The following is a 14,574-nucleotide window of genomic DNA, read 5'->3' as shown; positions in this document are numbered from 1 at the left end:
TTTTATGCAGACAGCAGTATCTCTTTAAATGTATATAAAATCACAGTGATGCAGGAATTGCATGCCTGCTCAGTCACTCAGTCGTGTCCAACTCTTTGTGACCCTGTGGACTGTAGCCCACCAGGCTCCTCTGTCCATGGGATTCCTGAGGCAAGTATAGCATAGTGGGTTGCCATTTCCTTCTCCAGGGTATCTTCCCAACCCAGGGACTGAGCCCAAGTCTCCTGCATTGGAAGGCGGATTCTTTACCACTGAGCCACCTGGGAAGCCCCGATGCAGGAATTACTATCCCCTTTTTTCAGATGATGAAATCAAGGCTTAAAGAGATCATCACCTGCCCCAGGTATCAAGCTAGTTAGAGGGAGAGCAAGAACTGAAAACCATGCGTGCCTGCCTCCAAAGTGCATGCTCGTCTCCAGTGTCTCGTAGGCTCCCCCTTCCATAGGACACAGTTTCTCCAACGCAGTGAAGGGAGTGGGGTTTAAATGTGAACACAAAATAATACTGGGGTTATTTTAATAAAGCTTTTTAATATCTTGACACCATCCCAATTTTCACCATATCACACCCACAAGGAAGGCAGAGCAGAGCTCATTACAACATCTAGAGGACTTAGCAAAGCATCCACTTGGAAATCCTGACGGTGGTCTGTCACCAGTTCCAGTGACTTCTTCCTCCGTATCTATTCAGCCAAGTCCCACAGGCAATATGCAAAACCTTTGCAAAGCTTACATGGAGCCTAAAGATTTTTCTGAATGTACCCACAGCAAGCTACTTACATTGAAAGTGTGTGTTTAAAATGCACTTCTGGCCAATTTGTGAGGCAAGAGAGAAAGGGAGGCTTTAGGTTTGCCTCTGTGACAGCATCGCAACAATGAGCCGGGTCGGGGCTCTGTCTTCATTTTGCCATGTCATACCTCAAGGAAACTGCAGGTTGGTATCAGAGGTCTAAAAATTAATGTATTAAAACATTTTTCTTAGTTTTTTAAATTTATGTTTCCATGGTAACAGAGCCATCAACCAACAAATGTGTCATTTTCTCCTACAAATAAATAATGTTTTCCCCAAGGAAGAAAATGATAATAACACATTTATACACTTTGATAAGAAACCTATCTTGGGAGCTTCCAAGAAAAGTCTTCCTTTCTTTTCCATATCTCCTTCCTTAAAGACTTGTCCATGAACTAAAGTTTCTGCATCAAGGAAAAAATAAAAGTCTAAAAAAGCTTTTGGTGTCATGAAAACATGAGTTACAAACCCAGGAGAAAGATTTCAGCTGGCCTTTTTCTTAAATCAAAGAAAATCCTAAGATTATTTTTCTTCCCCCTCAATTTCCCAGTGTCTGAGACATCCTGAGACAAATCTACTGCTTGGGTCAATTCTGGAAACCTAATAAGCCCCACTGGCCTCTGGCCAGACATTATCAATAACCCCATGACCATTAACTCATCCTGGAACCCACTTCCTGCCTCCTCCCTGCAGGCACCCGAGTGTCACTTCCACTGTCCCTTCTTCAATTCCCCTCTGGAAACGAGGCAGCTCATCCTCCAGCACTCCTGGGAGCCACAGAGCAGCCATAAAATCTCCCTGTACTTTCCCTGGGCATCCATGGAGAGGAAAAGGCCCTCTCCTCCTTAGGTCAAACCTCAGCATCTTTGAAACAGTGAGAGTCAATTTATTCAGGACTAAATTTAATGATCTGCCCAACAATGTTGTGCAAGAGTATGATGTCATATAAAAGCATGAGGAATCAATTTTTTTTTTTGGCCAGAAGAATTGACAAGAACTTGATTCACAGTCATAGGACACGGGATATAGGATGTCAGAAGGGATGAAGAACCAGTGAGAGGAGTATTGGATGGTGGTTTTAGCCCAGTCACCTGGCTGGAAGCCTGTCCCAGTTCTATGACCATACAGTTATGCTTCACTTTCCGAGATCTGCCACGGTATTGAGCATCTTAAAGGTCATGCTGTATTACACACCAACAGGGAACTTCCACTGTGGCAAGATCCTCAAGACAACCCAATGCCAGCCCAAGCAGGATGGAGGGCTGGGGGGTCACCAATGTCTGGTCACCTGCCTGCCAGACCCTCACCTTGCAGGGGTGGCCACCTGGCCCAGAAATTCCAGGGGTGCCAGAAATGGGTTCGGGGGGCATACCCCAGCTGCTTCCCAAATGGATATCAGTTCACTGGGCCCAGCATTCTCAGGGACCTGAGGGGTGACCTGGCCAGCCTTGTCTAGCCCCATGGAGCCTATCCCACTGACCGCAGTTCTGGACCCCAGGCTTCCACAGGCAGGATTGGGCTGGGGGGGCATCAGGCATGTGTTCAACCAGGGTGGAGTCAATTTCTTTGACCATCCTTTCCATGCATTCCATCCTGGACTGAGTCGAATGAGTGACAGCTCTGAAGAGAACTCTCACGCCTTGATTTCTTACAGACCAACACCAAAAAAACAGACAACCCAATCAAAAACTGGACAGAAGATCTAAAAGGACATTTCTCCAAAAAAGACATACAGATGCCAAAGGACACATGGAAAGATGCTCAACATTGCTAATTATTAGGGGAATGCAAACCAGAATTACGATGAGGTATCACTTCACACTGGTCAGAATGGCCATCATCAAAAAGTCCACAAATAATAAATGCTGGAGAGGGTGTGGAGAAAGTGAAAAGTGAGTGAAGTCGCTCAGTCGTGTCTGACTCTTTGTGACCCTATGGACTGTAGACTACTGGCTCCTCCTTCCATGGGATTCTCCAGGCAAGAGTACTGGAGTGGGTTGCCATTTCCTTCTCCACCTAAAGTGTTAGTGGGAATGCAAATTGATAGACTATGGAGAACAGTATGAAGGTTCCTTAAGAAACAAAAAAACAGAGCTACCATATTATCCAACAATCCTATTCCTGGGCATATATCTGGAGAAAAACATAATTCAAAAAGAGGAATGCACCCCAATATTCATAGCAACACTATTTACAATAGCCAAGACATGGGAGCAACCTAAATGTCCATCAATATTTGTTGTTATGCTTCAGTCTTTAAGTCGTGCCTGACTCTTTGCAAGCCCATGGACTGCAGAATACCATCAACATAGGAATGGATAAAGATGATGTGGTACATATATACAAGGGAATATTACTCAGTCATAACAAAGAATGAAATAATGCCCTCTGCAGCAACGAGGATGCGCCTAGAGATTGTCATACTAAGTGAAGTAAGCCAGAGACAAATACCACACGTTATCGCTTGTACATGGCATCTAAAACAGTGATACAAATGAAATTATTTATGAGACAGAAATAGACTCAGACACAGAAAACAAACTTATGGTTACCAAAAGGAATGGAAGTGGGTAAATTAGGAGTTTGGGATTAACAGATACACACCACTATATACAAAGTATATAAAGCAACAGGAACCTATTGTACAGCACAGGGAACTATACACAATGTCGTGTAATAACCTACAATGGAAGAGAATGTAAAAAAGAGAATATATATACATATAAACAAGTCACTTTGCTGTATACCTAAAACACAACATTGTAAAGCAACTATATTTCAATTTTTTTTAATGTTTTAAAAAGTGCTGACAGATTTCTCCTACAAAGTAACATGTTTATGTACCTATACTCTCTCTTATCTTCTGTGTTTTTTTTCTAATGTCTTTTATTAAAAAGGAAAGAGAAAATAAGAAGAAAAGCTAACCACGTAAGGCAGAACCAGGCTCCCAAAATGGAGAAAACGTCATCCTTGGATCTTCACGAGCCAATTGTGACCGGCATCTCTCACCATGCACTTCCTCCCTGTGGACTATAAGGAGAAGTTTAGGTGGGAGGTCCTTCGGCAGGTTCCCCTGAGCTGTTCTAAATTTGTTCAAGCCACAAACTTGTTGGCTTGACACAATACAAATGTATTGTCTTACAGTTCAAGAGATCAGAAGTGGGAAAGAGTGTTAGAGGGTTCACACCAAGTTGTTGGTTGAGCTGTGTTCCTTCTAGAAGCTCAAAGGGAGATTGTGTCCTTGCCCTTTCCAGCTTCCAGAGGCATCCGCAAACCTTGGCCTGTGGCCCCCGCCCAGCAACCGCATCACTCTGATCTCTGCTTCTTGGCTTCTGACTCTCCTGTCTTTCTCTTTGACTTAAAAAAGATTCTTGTGATTGCACTGGGCAATCTAAGATTATCCAGGATAAACTTTCCCATCTGAGGATCCTTAATTTGATGACATCTGCAAAGTCCCCTTCGCCATGTAAAATACCATGTTCACTGGTTCTGGGGATTAGACACGGATGGGGGGCAGGAGGTGGCAGTGGTCCTCTGTCTACCACAGTCTTCTGGGAATTTGGGGATGGTCCAATCAGAGTGGAGAGTGGGTGCCTGCCAGAGGACACTCTCATTATCAAAGTCTCCAAGCCATCTTTGTTGTCTCTGCTCGTTCTGCTTGCTACTTATTTCCACTTCTGCATTTCCCAGTTAACGATTCTCTCCTGTTTCATCTCTCCCTGTCTTTGGAGTAACATAGTTCAGGATAAGACATAACGCTCATTCCAAAGCGAGACAAGGGTGCTGCAACTGGCCTGCATAAAAGAAAAATAATCTCAGAGTGCAAGTTTACTAACTTTGTGCAAAATATCTTGGGAAACTCAGACAGCCAAATAGTGTCAATCAGCATTCCTGGCACATTTGCTCATTAAATGCTATGCGAGTCGAGCAGGTCTTTATCGTCGTTGAAATAGCAAATCTGCGCATTTTGTGTGATTCAAAATATTTGTAATAGAATTGCTACTCAATATATAAGCATGGCATCAGTCTTCACATTCCAATTCTCTCTTGATGGTGAAGAAAAGCATTGTAGCCAGCAGTATAGCTCTGGGGAGTTTTGCCCATGATAATAGAGTATTTTGGAGAGTAAGGACGAAGGAGGGGGGAAGGCAATTGTAAAACTGAGAGACAGGATATGGGGCTCTATTTACTAAGGGAAAAACAGTTGGAAATACACTGCAGTTGTTAGAGAAAATAAGAAAGTTTCTTGAAAATTAAATTCAGGGAAGATAATATTGAAAACAAGAGGAAATGAAAATTCTGATTTAAAGCAGATACTTTTAAGAAAAAGTGAAGTGATGATAAACATTTTTTCAGATACCTTCTGTTTATTTCTTTTGTAAATGTACAAAATTTACAGTTTTTCATTTTTCTATTATAGGGTTCATCATTTTTATTGATCGTATGCACTCTTGGTGTATTAAGGTTATTACCATTTTCTTCTGAAATATGAATTGCAAGTATTTTCTATTTGTCAGTCCTATTTGTGGTAGGGACATTTTTCTATGCAGATGTTTTAAATTTGTAATCATTCAAACTACCAGTTTTTTCCCTCATGCATTGTGAACTGATTATTAAGCTCAGAAAGGCCTTCTGGACAGATTATTAAAATTTCACCTACTAGTAATCAAAAGTGCAAATAAAAATGAGGTTTAATTTTTTACCTATCAGGTTCAGTCCTTTATTTCCTCAAAAATATGTCCGTCAAGTGTCCATTATGTGATAAGCATTGCACTAAGAGCTGGGGATCCAGATATAAAGAAAACATTAAAAGAAGTTCTGTCCCTGTGACATTTACATTCCATTGGGTCCAGATAAACAGTAAGATGAATACATAAGCTGCATAATATACTAGAGAAGTGCAATGAAATAAAACAAAGCTGGAAAAGGAGATGAAGGCTACTAAGGGTGGGACAGGTGGCATTTTAATATGATCATCAGAGAAGGTCTCCCTAGTGAGCCAGGCTAGTGATCCAGGCAGAACTCTGAACTGGAGTGAAATCCTGAGGCAGGAGCTGCTTGATCTGCAAGCAACGAGGCCAATGTGGCCAGAGTGGGAGAAAACAAGGGTAAGAATGGACACAGGTGGCGGGGGCGAATCTCACCCAGGCCCTGTGGGACAGTGCAAGGATTCAGGTTTTTACTCAGAACGAGATGGGATGGCGTTGGAGGGTCTTGACTAGGGGGTGATATTATCTCATAACTTCTCAGAATCACTCCAGCTTCCACACAAATACTAGAGTCTCCTGGAGGTAAGACAACCTGCTGGGGCTATTGCACAAATCCAGATGAGAGATGATAGTGATACCATGTGATAGCAATGGAGGGCCATGTGATAGCAAGGACCTGAATGTCTGAGCAATGAGGCGAAGGAGGCATCAAAGTTTTTGGCAATGGAAAGGATGAAGTAACTTAACTGTGATGGGAAAGCTGTGAATGAAGCAGGCTTAGATATGAATATGTGTGTGTGTGTATTAGTTGCTCACTTGTGTCCAACTCTGCGACCCTATGGACTGTAGCCCACCAGGCTCCTCTGCCCATGGAATTTTCCAGGCAAGAATACTGGAGTGGGTTGCCATTCTCTTCTCCAGGGGATCTTCCCAACTCAGGGATTGAACCCAGGTCTCCCACATTTGCAGATTCTTTACCATCTGAGCCAATATTAATAGTAAGAATCTAAGTGGGATGTCAAATAGTCAGCTGTATCTACGAAGTACATTCCCATGGTCTCTTCCATCTCTGAACTGGAGATAGAACCACCAGCATAGAGTGGAATTTAAAGCCATGAGGCTGAGTGAGATTACCAAAAGATGGGCAAAGATTAAGAAGATTGACAATACCAAATATTGACAGATACCTAAGAAAACACACATTCTCATATGCCCTCCATCTAAATCAAGATAAACCATTCTGGAAAGCTTAGCAACATGTATCAAAATTTAAACATGCATATCTTTTTAATTGAAGTATAGTTGGTTTACAATGTAGTGTTGGTTTCTGCTGAACAGCAAAGTGATTCAGTTATATATCTGTTGTTTAGTCACTAAGTCATGTCAGACTCTTTTGCAACCCATGGACTCCCACTTTTGCAATCCCATGGAGCTCCCATGGAGCTCACGAGGTTCCTCTATCCATGGGATCTTCCAGGCAAGAATACTAGAATGGATTGCTATTTCCTTCTCCAGGGAATCTCCTTGACCCAGGGATCAAACCCACATCTCCAGCACTGGCAGGCAGATTCTTTACCACTGAGCCACCTTGGAAGCCCTCAGTTTTGTGTGTGTGTGTGTGTGTGTGTGTGTGTGTATACATACATATATATATATAATTTTATCTATTTATATATATATATACATATATAGTTTTATGTACTTATATATATGAAAATATATATACATTCTTTTTTAGATTATTTTCCATTATAGGTTATTACAAGGTATTAAATACAGTTTCCTGTACCATAAAGTAGGAACTTGTTGTTTGTCAATTTTATATATACCAGTTTACATCTAAATATGCATACCTTTGACCCAGCAATTCCAGTTCTAGGAGTTCATTTTAAGGAAGAAACCAAACAGGTGAGTAAAAGTAAGAATGCTCCAACCTAAATATCCAAACAAAAGGGGATTCATTATTTTGGCACTCACATGATTAATACTCTACAGAGAAACATAAAATATAAAGATTTGTATTTATACACATGAGCTATCATATCCATAATTACTAAATATAGACTACTTTAGCAAATTTAGTATAATACAGATAGGCCTGGGAAGGTTCTTTATAGTTTAGGCTACACTCTAGGAGGAGACAGTTGTTCTAATCAGGAATACACACCCTGATGTCAGCTAGCATCTTATCAGAAAGGCCACACTCGAGAGGCGATTACTAAAAGCCCTTCTGTAATCCATGTCTCTAATGAACAAGAAATGGTTCTGCTAATTAGCATACTGAATTTCAGAAATGGATTTTCATAGGTGAAATTAATGGGTTGTTAATGAGCGTAATGGATATTAGAAATGGGCAATCACTGGTGAAATTTGTAGAATTCAGATTTGTGAATTGGGTAAAATGTTTTAGAGACACCTCCTCTCTTCACACAGAGTAAAAAGTAACTAGAGTGGCCTGAGGCTACATTTTCAGGGATGTTCCCTGAGTCTTGATTCTTAAATACTCCTGCATCCAGCTACAAGTTTAAAGACTTCAAGGTGCCTACTGATGAAATTAAGGGTGAGAGAAGGTTGTCTCAAGAATTCAATGGGGTGTCGAGTGAACTTTTTATGGAAGTATTGGTTGGAGTCCCTCAGAGAAGAAATTACAGGACTTCAGTGAATTTACAGGTTAGATGTATTATGCTTTTTTTTTTCCTGCTTGCTAACAATTGCTTATTTGCAGAAGATTTTCATATTTGGTAGAATTAGCTCTAAGATACACTTTCATAGATAATATGAGATCCAGATCACGAGATGAAGCTAATGCTCAACCCTCTCACTTTTCAGATGGTCACTCTTTTTCACCCAGAAAAATCCAAGGGTTGTGCGTGGTTCACACAAACAGATGCCAGGGTCACAATTCAGAAAGGGATATCACATTGACACACCATCTGCCCCAAGACTACAGAAGTGGGATCCCTGGGACAGAAAAGAAAAGGGCTGATTCTTGGGTTATATTATTATAATCAGGTAAAAACATAAAGCTCAAATTGTCTTTGAAAATAGGAAGTCAAAACAGAATGTGCAAAGACAAAGAGAAGAGTGAGAAAATAGCCAGGGAATTCCATCAACTTAGTTCAGTTCAGTTCAATCATTCAGTCATGTCCGACTCTTTGTGACCCCATGGATTGCACCATGCCAGACTTCCCTGTCCATCATCAACTCCCAGAGATTACTCAAACTCATGTCCATTGAGTCGGTGATGCCGACTCAACCATCTCATCCTCTGTTGTCCCCTTCTCCTCCTGCCCTTAATCTTTCTCAGCATCAGGGTCTTTTTCAAAGAGTCAGTTCTTCGCATCAGGTGGCCAAAGTATTGGAGCTTCAGCTTCAGCATCAGTCCTTCCAATGAATATTCAGGACTGATTCCCTTTAGGATTGACTGGTTTGATCTCCTTGAAGTCCAAGGGACTCTCAAGAGTCTTCTCCAGCATCACAGTTCAAAATCATCAATTCTTCAGTGCTCAGCTTTCTTTATGGTCCAACTCTCACATCCATACATGACTATTAGAAAAACCACAGTTTTGACTAGATGGACCTTTGCTGGCAAAGTAGTATCTCTGCTTTTTAATATGCTGTCTAGACTGGTCATAACTTTTCTTCCAAGGAGCAAGCATCTTTGAATTTCATAGCTGCAGTCACCATCTGCAGTGATTTGGGAGCCCAAGAAAACAAAGACTGTTACTGATTGCATTGTTTCCCCATCTGTTTGCCACAAAGTGATGGGACCAGATGCCATGATCTTTGTTTTCTGAATGTTGAGTTTTAAGCCAACTTCTTCTCTCTCTTCTTTCACTTTCATCAAGAGGCTCTTTAGTTCTTCTTCACTTTCTGCCATAAGACTGGTGTCATCTTCATATCTGAGGTTATTGGTATTTCTCCCGGCAATCTTGTTTCCAGCTTGTGCTTCATCCAGCCTGGCATTTCACATGATGTACTCTGAATATAAGTTAAATAAGCAGGCTGACAATATACAGCCTTGACCTACTCCTTTCCCAATTTGTAACCACCCTGTTGTTCCACGTCCAGTTCTAACTGTTGCTTCATGACCTGCATACAGATTTCTCAGGAGGCAGTAAGGTGGTCTGGTATTCCCATCTCTTGAAGAATTTTCCACAGATTGTTGTGATCCACACAGTCAAAGGCTTTGGTGTAGTCAATAAAGCAGAAGTAGATGTTTTTCTGGAATTCTCTTACTTTTTTGATAATCCAACAGATGTTGGCAGTTTGATCTCTGGTTCCTCTGCCTTTTCAAAATACAGCTTGAACTTCTGGAAGTTCACTGTTCACATACTGTTGAAGCCTGTCTTGGAGAATTTGGGGCATTACTTTGCTAGCGTGGGAGATGAATGCAACTGTGTGGTAGTTTGAACGTTCTTTGGCACTGGAATGAAAACTGACCTTTTCCAGTCCTGTGGCCACTGCTGAGTTTTCCAAATTCGCTGGCATATTGAGTGTAGCACTTTCACAGCATCATCTTTTAGGATCTGAAATAGCTCAACTGGAGTTCCATCACCTCCACTAGCTTTTTTCATAGTGATGCCTCCACTTGACTTCGCATTCCAGCCAGCTCTAGGTGAGTGATCACACCATGGTGGTTATCTGGGTCATGAACATCTTTTTTTGTATAGTTCTTCTGTGTATTCTTGCCACCTCTTCTTAATATCTTCTGCTTCTGTTGCTGCTGCTGCTGCCACTAAGTCACATCAGTCATGTCCGACTCTGTGCGACCCCATAGACGGCAGCCCACCAGGCTCCTCTGTCCCTAGGATTCTCCAGGCAAGAATACTGGAGTGGGTTGCCATTTCCTTCTCCAGTGTATGAAAGTGAAAAGTGAACGTGAAGTCGCTCAGTCGTGTCCAACTCTTAGCAACCCCATGGACGGCAGCCCACCAGGCTCCTCCGTCCATGGGATTCTCCAGGCAAGAGTACTGGAGTGGGTTGCCATTGCCTTCTCCAGGTCCATATAATTTCTATCTTTTATTGTGCCCATCTTTGCATGAAATGTTCCCTTGTTATCTCTCATTTTCTTGAAGATATCTCTAGTCTTTCCCATTCTATTGTATTCTTCTATTTCTTTGCATTGATCACTGAGGAAGACTTTCTTATCTCTCCTTGCTATTCTTTGGAACTCTGCATTCAGATGAGTATATCCTTCCTTTTCTCCTTTGCCTTTAGCTTCTCTTCTTTTCTTAGCTATTTGAAAGGCCTCCTCAGACAACCATTTTGCTTTTTGCATTTCTTTGTCTTGGAGATGGTCTTGATCACTGCCTCCTGTACAATGTCAGGAACCTCCATCCATACTTCTTCAGGCACTCTGTCTATCAGATCTAATCTCTTAAATAGCCAGCTGGAAATCGATATTTCACCCCATTCCTACTTCTGTTGCCCCCAAATTTTTTTCAGTAGTAGCATTTAGGTATCAAATTACCTAGAAACTTTCTTCTCCATTTTGCCCTGTCTCAGGATCAATCATTATGTCCTAAATGACCAAATGCATTTAGATATTCATAAATTTGACGTATTTACTCTAGCTTTCCTACTCTGTCTCTCCTCCCATGGGTGGTCAGCAGTATTGATGAGTTGCTTACCTATCATTAATTTTAACTAGCAAGTGTTATTCTTGGTTGTTCAAATTACTAACATTTTCCATCAATTCTATTTTCCCTCCTTCCTCTCTTCCTTCATTAAGTAATTCCTGATTTATTTCCCCTTTTATGCATCCTTCCCTTCCTCTCACTCTCTCTTCTTATTTCTAGTCTCTGGCAATCCCAGGCACCTAAAGAAAATAAAAGTAAGTTAAGAAGCAGCCTGGTGAGTACAGGTCCCCAAGAGAATTTCATGGCCTGGGCAATACACCCTCAACATTACAGAAAGGGCAAATCTTTACAAACCTACACTCAAAAACTTGTCCTCGGTGAAACTGGAAAAATAATAATCAAATGATAAAAGTTTTCCAAAAGCTTTTCTCTGGCTTTCTAAAGGCAGGATAGAAACAGATATAGGTGAGAAGACAAAAATCACAAAACCAGAGAACGCAAGACTAAGAGCACTCTGATAAGAATCTCAAGAAACATTATTTCCTCTTCAAATGACATTTAAAAAAAAATACTATTTGATTTGAAACTCACCAATCTATGTCTGGATGAACATATGTTACCACACAATTATTCCCTTTTGAAGATCTCCACTGCCCAAAAACCAGCAGGAAAAGGGAATGTTCTGGCAGTGGGTGGGCCACAACCCATGAGCGGCCTGACCCCTTTAACTGCTTTAAGTGGCTGGCTGTTTCCTCTCTGTGGATCTTTTTTTTCCCCTTCTCCCACTGCTATGACTGTTGCTCCTGCTTTGCAAGGACATGTCATTTTCCTTATCACTCTCTCTCCCCCTTCTTAATTGGCCTGCAGTAAAAATACAAATTGCACTACTGTACTTTATCATGAGCCATTTGATGGGCCAAAAATGCCTCATAAGTACCGCCTAGAGGATATAAATCAGACCTGCTGACTCTTCCAAGCACCAACTTTTTATATCTTGACCCCCGGATGAGGCCAGGGGATGGTAATCATGCCCACTCCCCTGGGAACATTCAGTTAGCCACTGCCTGTCCATTAGCAAAGACAGCAAAAAGGTGTGGCCTCTGTCTGGCACAAGACGAGTGCACAGCTCAAATCTCTCCTGTCCATTAGGTTTAACGCCTGTTGTACTTTATGAACATGAAAAGCCTGTCTCAATTTTTCCTCCCTCTCTCTAGGTAATAGTGCATGGAATGAATGTCTGCATCCTAAAATGGCAGCTAAGCTTGGTAATCTTCTTTAAAGTCTCATAGCCTGGCAAAGACAACCTCCTTTCTTGGAAGCAAAATCCAGGAAAACCGTAGTCTCAAAAAGGCTGGGGGAAAAAAAAAAAAAGTGAGGTTCTAGCTAGACAAGCATAAGAAGCTGTCTCCTGAGGTATTGTCTGCTTCGCTGTTCCCACCCTGTATGTACAATTGTATGTTTCACCAGGAAATGCTTATTGAAAATCTACTTATGTTATATGATGATACAGGTTTATTGTAAGATTTCTCAAAGCTTGATTCTTTGTGTAAATCTCACCACAACTTTCTTGCATCAGATACTTTGGAATTCAAATCACTGTGCATACTCTGAAACATCAGAAAGAAGAAAGCAGGTTAAAAAAAAAGTTCAATGTGAATAAAAAGCAAAATGGTACAAAAAATAAACGACTATGATCTAATAATCTGTCTTAACTTATTCATGCAGTAGCTAACTTACATGCCATAAGTATGTTCCTCTAGGGCAGAAGCTATGTGCCAAAAACACATCTTTACTTATAACTATACCTAACAGGTATATGCCCATAACTCAGTATGGATTATGCTAGGACTTCAACGTCATATTTTTCCTATTTTAATGCATCATTTATAATTTTCTCTAAGGTTCTGTTTCCCCTACCTCAGGCCATTTCTTCAATATCTCTATTTCCTGTTTAGAAGTTTTCAAGAGTTCCAGTGTTTTGTAGCCATCATGATTTTTTTAAAGGCATTCAGCTCCAAAGGGAGATCTCAATGCATTCCACCAGCAATTATCAGAGGAACTCCCAACATAGTCCTTGCTTTCTGATGTTATTGTGCTTTCTGCTTTTATGTCAGAAGCCAACACATCACTTAGTGATGCCTCACTCTTCTGCCTTCATGATTCTTCCAGGTCAGTCAATGTTAAGTTCAGTGAACTGGAGGTTTCATGCTCAATTCCTTTCTAAAAACAATCACCTCCTCTCAGGCAATGAGTCCACAGGGAACAGGTCTGGGAACAGAACCCAGGAAATGCCAACATTCAAACTCACAAAGAGAATGAGCAGGAGCAGTGAACAAGAGTGAAAGCAAAACAGGACCAAATGGCATCACAGAAGCCAAAGAAAGAATTAAGGAGGAAGGGCGCCATTAGGAGGACGCACAGAGGGCCAGGAGAAGATTAAAGAGTAGGCTCTCACCAAAACCAAGGGAAATGCCACAGAAAACAGAAGGTGATGTTCAAGTCCATACATGAGGCAGTGTAGCTGGTAAACCACTTGCCAGGAAATACCATGACTACTATTTCCCTTATAACCTAACACCTAGCACAGTGGTGCCAGATAGAGGATAGAGGCATAGACAAACTATATACAATGAGCATTAAGTAGTTTCCAAGGATACATTCATATATTTTTCTGCCTGAAACACAGGAAAATATAATTTAAAATGTTAACTCAGCCGCTATGGAAAATAATATGGAGTTTCCTCAAAAAACTAAAACTACCATTGTTGTTGTTGTTCAGTAGCTAAGTCATGTCTGACTCTATCATATGACCCAGAAATTCTGGCTCTGGGTACATATCCAAAACCAAGGCAAAGACACTAATCTGAAAAGACACTTACACCCCGATGTTCACAACAGCACTATTTACAAGAGCCAAGATATGGACGCAACCCAAGTGTCCATCAACAGATGAATGGACAAACAAGATTATATATTCAATTACATACTCAATGTATAATTGAATATTGCATGGCCATAAAACGGAGTGGAATTCTGCCATTTGCAACAGTATGAATGCACCTAATATTATGCTTCGTGAAAGAAGTCAGAGAAAGACAAATATTATGTGTTACCACTTATATGTGAAATCTAAAAAATAAAACAGATATATATAACTAAACAGAAACACCCAGAGATATAGAAAACTAGAGGTTGCCCGTGTTGAGAGGGAAAGTGGGGAGGGACAAGATAGGGGTAGGAGATTAAGAGATACAAACTACTATGATTAAAACAGATAAGCAACAAGGATGTATTGTACAGCACAGAGAAAGATAGCCATTATTTTTTCATAACTGTAAATGGAATATAATCCATAGAAATATTAAATCATTATGCTGTACACCTGAAACTAATATAATATTATAAATCAACTATACTTCAATTTGAAAAACAGAAGAAAAAAATCAACTCATACATAGAGTGATGCTGGTGTTGCAGTTTATTCGCTCAGTAGT

At 40.8% G+C, this 14,574-nt stretch overlaps 1 long non-coding RNA gene across 1 annotated transcript; it reads right to left on the bottom strand.

Moving 5' to 3' along the window:
* Positions 1-510: 510 nt before the first annotated feature.
* LOC147355095 (uncharacterized) lies at positions 511-13,535 on the bottom strand. The gene is made up of 3 exons (XR_015144211.1): positions 12,998-13,535; positions 7,352-12,687; positions 511-4,583 (listed from the first exon to the last, which is right to left on the bottom strand). It is a non-coding gene; the product is annotated as an uncharacterized LOC147355095 (long non-coding RNA).
* Positions 13,536-14,574: the final 1,039 nt, after the last annotated feature.

The sequence above is a fragment of the Bos grunniens genome, chromosome 17 (assembly GCF_055505025.1).
Source record: "Bos grunniens cultivar Pamir isolate PY7600 chromosome 17, Bosgru_T2T1.0, whole genome shotgun sequence".
Classification (NCBI taxonomy): Eukaryota; Metazoa; Chordata; class Mammalia; order Artiodactyla; family Bovidae; genus Bos; species Bos grunniens.
Note: the sequence above shows the minus strand (reverse complement) of the source record. Positions and strands in the feature narration are given on the sequence as shown.